The sequence below is a fragment of the Lathyrus oleraceus genome, chromosome 3, assembly GCF_024323335.1.
Source record: "Lathyrus oleraceus cultivar Zhongwan6 chromosome 3, CAAS_Psat_ZW6_1.0, whole genome shotgun sequence".
Classification (NCBI taxonomy): domain Eukaryota; kingdom Viridiplantae; phylum Streptophyta; class Magnoliopsida; order Fabales; family Fabaceae; genus Lathyrus; species Lathyrus oleraceus.
The window spans coordinates 71,235,963-71,245,358 of record NC_066581.1 but is presented as its reverse complement, the minus strand read 5'-3'; the positions used below and the strand labels follow the sequence as shown (position 1 = coordinate 71,245,358).

The window sequence follows — 9,396 nt, the reverse complement described above, 5'->3', positions numbered from 1 at the left end:
TGCAGTTGATAAGAATGGTCTACCTAGAAGGATTGGTATATCATTGTCCTCTTTGATGTCCATGACAACAAAATCAGTAGGGATAAATAACTGACCTATCCTAACAGGGACATCTTCTAAAATGCCTATCGGATATTTAACAGATCTATCGGCTAACTGAAGTGACATCTTAGTGGGTTGTAATTCTCCTAAGTTTAACCTCTCACAAACCGATAAAGGCATTAAGCTCACACTAGCTCCTAAGTCTAGAAAAGCTTTTTCGATGACATGACTACCCAAAAGACAAGGAATGGAGAAATTTCCAGGATCTTTATCTTTTTTGGCTAATTTATTCTCGGAAATGGCATTACATTCCAAAGGCTTCGGATCGTCAAGTCTATGTTTGTTGGTAAGGATGTCTTTGAGAAACTTGGCATAAGAAGGTATTTGGGTGATGGCTTCTGTGAAAGGGATTTCTACGTGAAGTTTTTCTATAACTTTAATAAATTTTTGATATTGGTTATTGATCTGGGTTTATTTGAGTCTTTGCAGATATGGTATAGGTGGTTTATATGGTGGGGGTGGTATATATGTTTTATCTTTAGGTTCTTCTCCTTTTTCTTGACCTTGTTGTTTTTCAGATTCTTCTGGTTCCTTCACTTTATCCAGGGATTTGGTATATTCCTTAGAAGTTTCGGGTTCACTCAATCTTGGGTTTGGCGGCTCATCATAAGCGTTCCCACTTCGTAGGGTAATGGCATTGGCTTGTCCTCTCGGATTTTGTTGAGGTTGCCCAGGGAACTGTCCTTCAGGTGTGGTCTGAGGGGCTTGGTTTAAAGCTACCTGAGAGATCTGGGTTTCAAGCATCTTGGCATGAGTAACTATTTGGTCAACCTTGGTTCCTAACTGGGTGATCAATTCTTTAACATGAATGTTTTGGTTCATGAATTCCTTGTTTTGTTGGGTTTGAGCAGTGATAAAATTTTCCATGATTTTCTCAAGGCTCGGCTTGGGGGGTACAGGTTGCATAGGTTGATTTGATCTTGGGGCTTGATAACCAGGTTGTCTCGGAGGTGCATTATTTTGGATAGGGTTATTATTTTTATAGGAGAAGTTCGGGTGATTCCTCCATCCAGGGTTATAGGTATTCGAATATGGGTTCCCTTGGGTGTAGTTCACTTGCTCGGAGTGGGTTTCGTTTAATAGACTGCATTCTACAGATTGGTGTCATTTGGTTCCACATATCTCACAATCCGACGAAACTGCGGCTACAGTATTCGGGTTTATGCACATATGCTCGACCTTAAGGGCTAATGCGTCCATTTTAGCTTGCATCACGTCTATAGAGCTTAGTTCATGCACTCCTCCTTGGGCTACCTTCTTCTCAACTGTCGCTCGTTCGACTCCCCATGATTGATGGTTTTGAGCAATATCTTCGATGAGGGCACTAGCTTCAGGATAAGGTTTGTTCATCAACGCACCGCCTGCGGCAGCGTCGATGGTCATCTTGGTGTTATAGTGAAGTCCATTATAAAAGGTATGAATGATTAACCAATTTTCTAAACCATGATGTGGGCATGCTCTTAACAGCTCTTTATATCTCTCCCAAGCTTCGAACAACGATTCTCCTTGGTTTTGGGTAAATCTAGTTATATGGTTTCGAAGAACGGCGGTCTTACTTGGGGGAAAGTATCTAGCAAGGAATACTCTTCTAAGGTTATCCCAAGTCGTAATGGAATTGGGTGGAAGGGAATCTAACCATGATAGGGCTTTATCTCTGAGGGAAAAAGGGAATAATCTTAAACGGATTGCCTCAGGAGAAGCTCCATTGGTTTTAAAAGTGTCTGCTAATTGGAGAAAGATTTTTAAATGTTGGTTTGGGTTCTCAGTAGTGAGACCTACGAATTGTCTTTGTTGCACTAGTTGCAACAGGGAAGGTTTAAGTTCGAAATTATTAGCTAGGATGGTTGGGTTTACTATACTAGAACTAGGTTCTTCGTTGGATGGTTGGGCGAAATCCTTAAGAGGTATTTGGTTTTGATCTTCGACCATAACTCTCCTAATTCTATGAAATAATAAACGTGCGCGAGCGTAACGTTCAGATTCCGCTAGAGGGTAAACTAAGCTTCCGGTGCTGCGAGCTTTTCGCATTGACTGGCGGGAAATAACCTAAGTCTAAATGATATAACAATAGGGTAATGAAATTTGACGAAATTGGTCCCCGGGAACGGCACCAAAAACTTGATGCGTGTGCTTTTCGCAAGTATACGAACGCGTCAGAGTAATATAAAAGATTGTCGAATCCACAGAGACCAAGTGTCAATCTATTGTTATCTATTGTTATGGTGCTTATCTAAGACAATCAAAATAGGGTTTTTAGAGTGTGCAATAAAAAGTAAAGTGTTGAATAAAGTTCAATTGATAAAGACAGACTCGAATGTAATTCACATAATCAATTAATAATCCAAGTACTTGCTAATAGAACTACTTATGGGCCGTGTTTCCTACTTTGAAAAGAACCAATTTAACAGGAACTGTCGCTTTCGCGTATTCAGAACCGAGTTGTACTTCCTAATCAAACCCTCTTATTGTCACTTATAAAAAGGCGCGCATTGCGTTAGAGTAGTAAACCTATTTTTAAGAAATTTAGTATCTTGACTAAGCTGAAAAGTATTTTAACCTGGATTTCTTAACCAAAAGAGGTTCTCACGAACTAAACTCTAAACTTATCAACGCGTCCGAAAATAGTTTTAAAATCTTTTTTCTTCTTAAGTTAAAAACTCCTAATGAACTAAACAAAGCGCTTTCGCTATTTTTGAAATAGTTAAAAACAATTAAGTTTAAATAGACGTTGGACGGCTTTCGATCTTACCCTACGGAATTTTAAGTGCGGGAAAACTTAAGTTGAAAGTTAAAATAGCCCTTAAGTGTATCTACAAACATTTGTATGGATTATCGGTTCAATTACGATCCTTACATTCTAACCTTATAGATTTAGTTTGACATGGTAAAGTAAAAGTGCATTAATTTAAATAAAAGTAGTGTGAGTGCGGAAAATAACTAAAAGTAGTGCGAGTGCGGAAAATAAATAAAAGTAGTGCGAGTGCGAGAAATAAATAAAGTAAAGCGAGTGCGAGAAATAAATAAAGTAAAGCGAGTGCGAGAAATAAATAAAGTAAAGCGAGTGCGAGAAATAAATAAAGTAAAGCGAGTGCGGGAAATAAATAAAGTAAAGCGAGTGCGAGAAATAAATAAAGTAAAGCGAGTGCAAGAAATAAATAAAGTAAAGCGAGTGCGAGAAATAAATAAAGTAAAGCGAGTGCGAGAAATAAATAAAGTAAAGCGAGTGCGAGAAATAAATAGATAAAGGTAAAGCAATAAAAACCTGCTCCAATCAGAGGGTTGAATAAAATGCAAAGCGGAAATGAAAATGGCGGAAGGATTAACTTCCTTCCAAAGTGCTCCAAACTCGATTACAGACTCGATCACAGACTTGATTACATAATTGTGGTAACACCCAAATGCGAAGCGATTACCACTTTAAAATACTGAATATATGCCTAAGTGAAACAAAGTTTGATCTAAGTTTGCCTCTGCTCTATGTTTGGATGATTAAACAAATGAATTCGAGTCTCTATTTATAGGCAAACAAAATGATGGAAATGTAAAGGACACCCTTCAGTTTGAATTTGGGAGGGAAAACTTTTCCTCTTCTGGCGCCCGCCACAAGGCCAATCTGTGGCACCTTAGTGGAAGTAGTGGGGAACGTGGCAGTTGAGCTAGGACACGTCATGGCAGGGTCTGTGGCGCCAGCCATAGTGGGAGCCATAAGTACAAAATGCTGAATTTTAGGGTTTTTAGCTCTTTTTCACTCCTTTTCTCGATCGGGGCTCCGATTAAAGTAAAAACCTGAAAACAAAGGGAAACATAGTAATAACACAACAAAATACTAATAAAACTACTAAAATGCATGCGAAATCGGAGTCAAAAATACGGTGAGTTTCAGTGTCATCACAAACCAAGAAGAGTTTCTTCAAAAGGTCTGAATGAATATATGGTTCTAACTGGAGCTTTCTTGTCTCCCAGAATCAATTCTTCAGAATGATAAGTTCTTGATTTACTCTTCTTCTGATGAGCTGGACCAGCTATTGCTTCTGGTTGAGTCGTTTCTTCAGATTCTTTGGCTTTGCCTTCTTAGTCTTTTTCTCCAGAGGAAGAGTCTTTGGATTCTGAAATATTGATCTTCAGATCTGAAAATTTCTCAACTAGCTTTGACTTTTCAGGGTCAAGCTTATCATTGAATCTAACATGAATTGATTCCTCAACAATTCGTGTTTCTATGTTAAAGATTATGTATCCTTTAGAGCATTCAAAATATCCTAACAGTAAACACTTATGTGCCTTAGAATCAAACTTGCCAAGATTCTCTTTAGTGTTTAGCATAAAACATTCACATCCAAAAGGATGAAAGTAAGAAATGTTGGGCTTTCTGTTCTTCCATAATTCATAAGGAGTCTTACCCATAATAGGTCGGATAGAAATCCTATTCTGAATATAATACATTGTATTGACTGCTTCTGCCCAGAAATGCTTAGCCATATCAGTTTCTTGGATCATGGTGCATGCCATTTCTTGCAAAGTCCTATTCTTCCTTTCTACAACTCCGTTTTGCTATGTAGTTCTAGGACAAGAGAAATCATGGGAAATACCATTTGAATCAAAAAGATTTTCAAAATTTTTATTTTCAAATACTCCATCATGATCAATTATGACTTTGACTATTTTGTAATTCATTTCTGTTTGCACTAGTGAACAGAAGGTAGAAAGCACAAAATTGGACTCATCCTTGTGTTTCAAGAACTTTACCCATGTGCATCGACTGTAGTCATCAACTATGGCCAATCCATACTTCTTTCCATTGAGAAAAGCATTTTTCACTGGTCCAAACAAATCAGTGTGCAGAAGTTCTAACGTTTAGAGGTAGAAACAACATTTTTTGCTTTGAAAGATGTTTTAGAAAACTTGCCTTTTTGACATGCTTCACAAAGAGCATCTGAAGAAAACTTCAGTTTGGGTAAACCTCTTACTAATTCAAGCTTATTTAGCTGAGAAATCCTTCTCATGATAACATGGCCCAAACGTCTATGCCAGACCCATTGCTCCTCATTAACAGACATTAAACATTTTACATATTGATCTTCAAGATCCGAAAGTTCAATTTTATAAATGTTATTTTTACTCTTTCTGTTAAAAAGGATTGTACCATCTTTCTGACATACAACCTTACAAGACTTTGGATTAAAGATTATATCATAACCTTTGTCACCAAGTTGGCTAATAGACAATAGGTTATGCATCAGACCATCAACTAAAATAACATTAGTAATAGAATGACGTTTACCGTTACCAATGGTTCAAAAGCCAATGATCTTTCCTTTTTGGTTTTCTCAAAAACCAACTAAGCCTCCAAGCATAAGTCCCTAATCTTGGAACATAGACCTTCTGCCTATCATCTGTCGTGAGCATCCAATGTCCAGGTACCATGATTGGTGTCTCAACTGAGCTGTTAAGGATGTCTGCAACAAAAATTATTTTATCCTTAGGTACCCACTCTTTGAGTCCTTTTTTGTTAGTTTTCCCAGAGTTTATTACAACTTTGGGTATTTTAGAAGAAGGATAATCATGAGAGATTTGTGCATGATACTTAGGTTTCAGAACATAGTTCTTATCCTTAGTATGCTTCTGTGCTTGTGCAGAAATATCAAGCTCAGTGCCAGCAGACATGAAATGCACATAGAGAGGTTTTAGTTTGACCTTATGACTTTTGTCAGGTTTTATAGATTATGTACAACCCAAATCTTTCCTGCCATTTCTGCTAACTCCATAGATCAAGGAAGCTATTTTGCTTATATCTATGTTTTTAGCTAGAAAGTATTGGAATGCTCTGTCATATCTGATGACGTAATTAGTACCAGAAGCTTCTTAAGTTATTTCCTCCTCTAGTTTTGAAATTTTTCTTTTCAAAGTAGAGTTGTTACTTTCTAAAGAAAATACTTTTTCGTTTAGAGAGGATATATCTTTCTCAAGCTCTTTCTGAGTTTCAGAAGCAGTTACTTGGACTTGTTTAAGGTTCTTGTATTTACTATGAAGACTCTGGTACTTCTTCAGCATTTTAGAGAGGCATAATTCAATATCAGAACGAGATAGATTAGAGAATAGCTCTTCAGAATTGAAGTCGGATTCTAATTCTGATAATACTTTGTCTTCTGCTTCCTCAGAGCTTATGGGATCGTCAGTAGTTGCCATCAATGCAACATTGGCTTTTTCTTTGTCAGAATCTTCATCTTCAGATTCTGAGTCATCCCAGGTAGCCATCAACTCCTTCTTGACTTGGGATAAGTTCTTCTTGGGCCTTTTGTCCTTCTTAAGATTAGGACAATCATTTTTGTAGTGTCCTTGCTCCTTACACTCGAAGATTCGAAGTGACCAACAGTCCTTATGACTCCTTTGAATTTACCTTGACCACTTTGCCTGTGTTTCCAGAGTCCGTTGACTCTCTTTGAGATTAGAGACAACTCATCATCATCTTCTGAGTCTTCATCAGATCCTTCTGATTCTTCCTCAGCTTGGTATGCTCTAGTCTTCTCAAGCTTGGATTTTAGAGCTACAGATTTACCTCTCTTCTGAGGTTCATCTTCTTCTAGCTCAATCTCATGACTTCTTAAAGAACTAACAATTTCTTCAAGACTGATGTTGTTGAGATCCTTAGCCAGCTTTAAGGCAGTTACCATAGTGTAGCGGGGTATTCGTTACCATTAGAGATATTGATTAAATCCAAGGTAAACCATACAAGTCAAGTCGCCACCGCACTTCTATTTATCCAAAGGAATGGTTAGAAAGTGAACAAAAACCTAAAAGTTTTATCAAATAAAAAACTAGTAAAAATGTCAGAGATCGGGGTAAGGGGGTTGGTTATGCAATGGAAAGGTTTTAAGCACCCAAAACATCCTAGGTACTCCTAGGGAGCCCTTTTCACACTTGTTGTAAGGTTGGTATTTTGTGAAAATTTGTTTGTGCAAACATGATTGAAGAGATGAGAAGAGAATATACAAGTTATTTACATTTTGTGTTTGGATGGATAAACCCATTGCCTACGTACCATCTTAAAAAAGATTAGGATCAAAACCTCATAGTTCGGGGTAAAATATCTCAAAAAATGAGTTGGTGAATTGATTGGTCCAAAAGCCTTAAGGTCTTTTGTTATCCAAGGGAGAAAACTCAACCTAAAACCACAAATCCACCATGTGAGGATAGCTTCAACATGCTAGTGAGGGAGTTAACCCTATAATAAGCATGGAAGACTCATTGTCCATCACTAAGGATATAGGTGAGTATTACATCTACCTCAAGGATAACTCAAACCTAATAGCTAAGGGTTATGAAAAATTTGATTAAGAAGGTGGACATTGAAACCATAAAAAGGCATTTGAATGGATTATATTTACCAATGAAAAGTATGTACAAAATATGGTCAAAGTTGATTTAAGGATTCAATTCAAAATAAGTGTTATAAAAAGAGTTTGAAAATCAAAAGCATAAGGCTTAGGTTTCTAATGTTTGAAAGCAAATGTTAAATGTTTGCACAAAAGTTTTGGCTTGGGTTAGAGTGGAGGGAAGAAGAAGAATGGCTAAGGTCCTAATCATACAAGAGGTAAGGGATAAGAGAACAAAACCACAAATGGAGTTCCTCTCTTGAGATCATATTGATGATCCAAGTAGCTCCTATCCTTTGGAATATGAAAGCAAAATAATAGTAAGCTCAAGCAATCAACAATCAATTTAGCTCTGGGAAAGTTCCTCAATGGCTCTTGGATCTCTCTCTGTTAGAAGCTCATGGCAATGGTTCCTCACTTAGGCTCAATGTTGGAATCCCTAGCACAAGAACACACACATTAAAAAGTTCCATCAAACAATCAAGAATGAACAAGAAGGAGTTTTAGAGATTGGTTCTTTCAAAGGTTTCTTCAACATTTATAGCATTCTAAAGGCTCAATGACTAGTTGCTCTTTGACTTCACATTTGCATAGGGAAAGTCCTAAAGTCTAAGTCCATTTTGTCCATTTCTTTGCATTTGGTCCACAACAATCAAAACAAAACACAAGCATAATGATATATACACAAATATGTGCTCAAGTGAGCAAAAGGCAAATTGCATTAACATAAACATGTGCTCAAGTGAGCGAAGGAAAAAAGCAAATGAATAATATGTACAAGAATAATAAATTGCATAAAAGTAAAGGGCAAAAAGTAAATGTTAATTGTTAATGGTTAATGTTAGTAGTTAGTGTACCATAAGGCAAATTTAGCGCTATGTTAAGCAATCGTAATTGGACTTATGTAGAAGTCACAACTATCTGAGGTCGGTCAATAATAATATAGGCAACAACACAAGTTAGAAGTCTTGATTAGTGAACCAAGTTCCAACAACTTGCCATGCCAAAAAGAAGATGAGAAATGATCTTGTATTGGTTTAAGTCCTTGGTATGATTTAAGAAGCAATCTATCCTTAATGCAAAGCCATTCCCTTGATCATTTGATCAAGATGAATTAGATTTGAATCAAGGAAGATTAAACCTCCCTAATCAATGCTAACTTATCAACCTTTAACTCATTGATCAAAAAAATAAATAAAAGAAGAAGAAGAAGATGAAGGAGATGGATAATAGAAATGAAGAAAGTAAAGTGCATCCAATGAAAAGGAATGTACCAATCCATAAATGTTGACCAAAGATAGGGAAGATCAAGGTCAAACCCTCAAAATCAGAAATGGGATGAAGATTGGAAGTCAAGAAATAAACAAAATATTTTTGGCATTTTTAATATTTGAAAATAAACTTGAATTAAAATATTAAAGAAAGGTCAAACTTCAAAATCACCTCAAATCAACTTTAAAAAGTCCAAGTGAATTATCCCAAGTTCAACAAGGTCAAATAAAGTTTGACAAAAAATTTCAGCATTTTTAAAGTCAGAAACTATTTTTTATCAATTAAAAATGAAGAAAAATAACCTAATTGAACTAAAATCTCAAATAAATCTCAAATCAATTAATAAATTGATGAGAATATTTTTCATAGATCTATCATCATTCAAAGAGGTTGAGAAAATATTTTTGTATTTTTTGAATATCAAAAACTATTTAAAATGAATTAAAAATAACCAGAAAAGAGAAAATTCACAAAAAATATCAAATGATAAAATAAAAAATATTAAAAATCATTTTTAGAAACTAGAATTAAAAAGAGAAATAATGCAATTGGTCCCATATTTTTTGGAATTAAAATGAGAGAGTTATAAATTTTTGAAATAAAATGGAATTAAAGAAAATAAACAGAAATTAAGGAAAATAGAAAAATCAAG

The 9,396-nt window shown here is 35.9% G+C and overlaps 1 non-coding gene across 1 annotated transcript; it reads left to right on the top strand.

The window, feature by feature from the left end:
- The first annotated feature begins 1,540 nt into the window (after window positions 1–1,540).
- On the top strand, window positions 1,541–1,647 carry LOC127133336 (small nucleolar RNA R71). The gene has a single exon (XR_007807319.1). It is a non-coding gene; the product is annotated as a small nucleolar RNA R71 (small nucleolar RNA).
- Window positions 1,648–9,396: the final 7,749 nt, after the last annotated feature.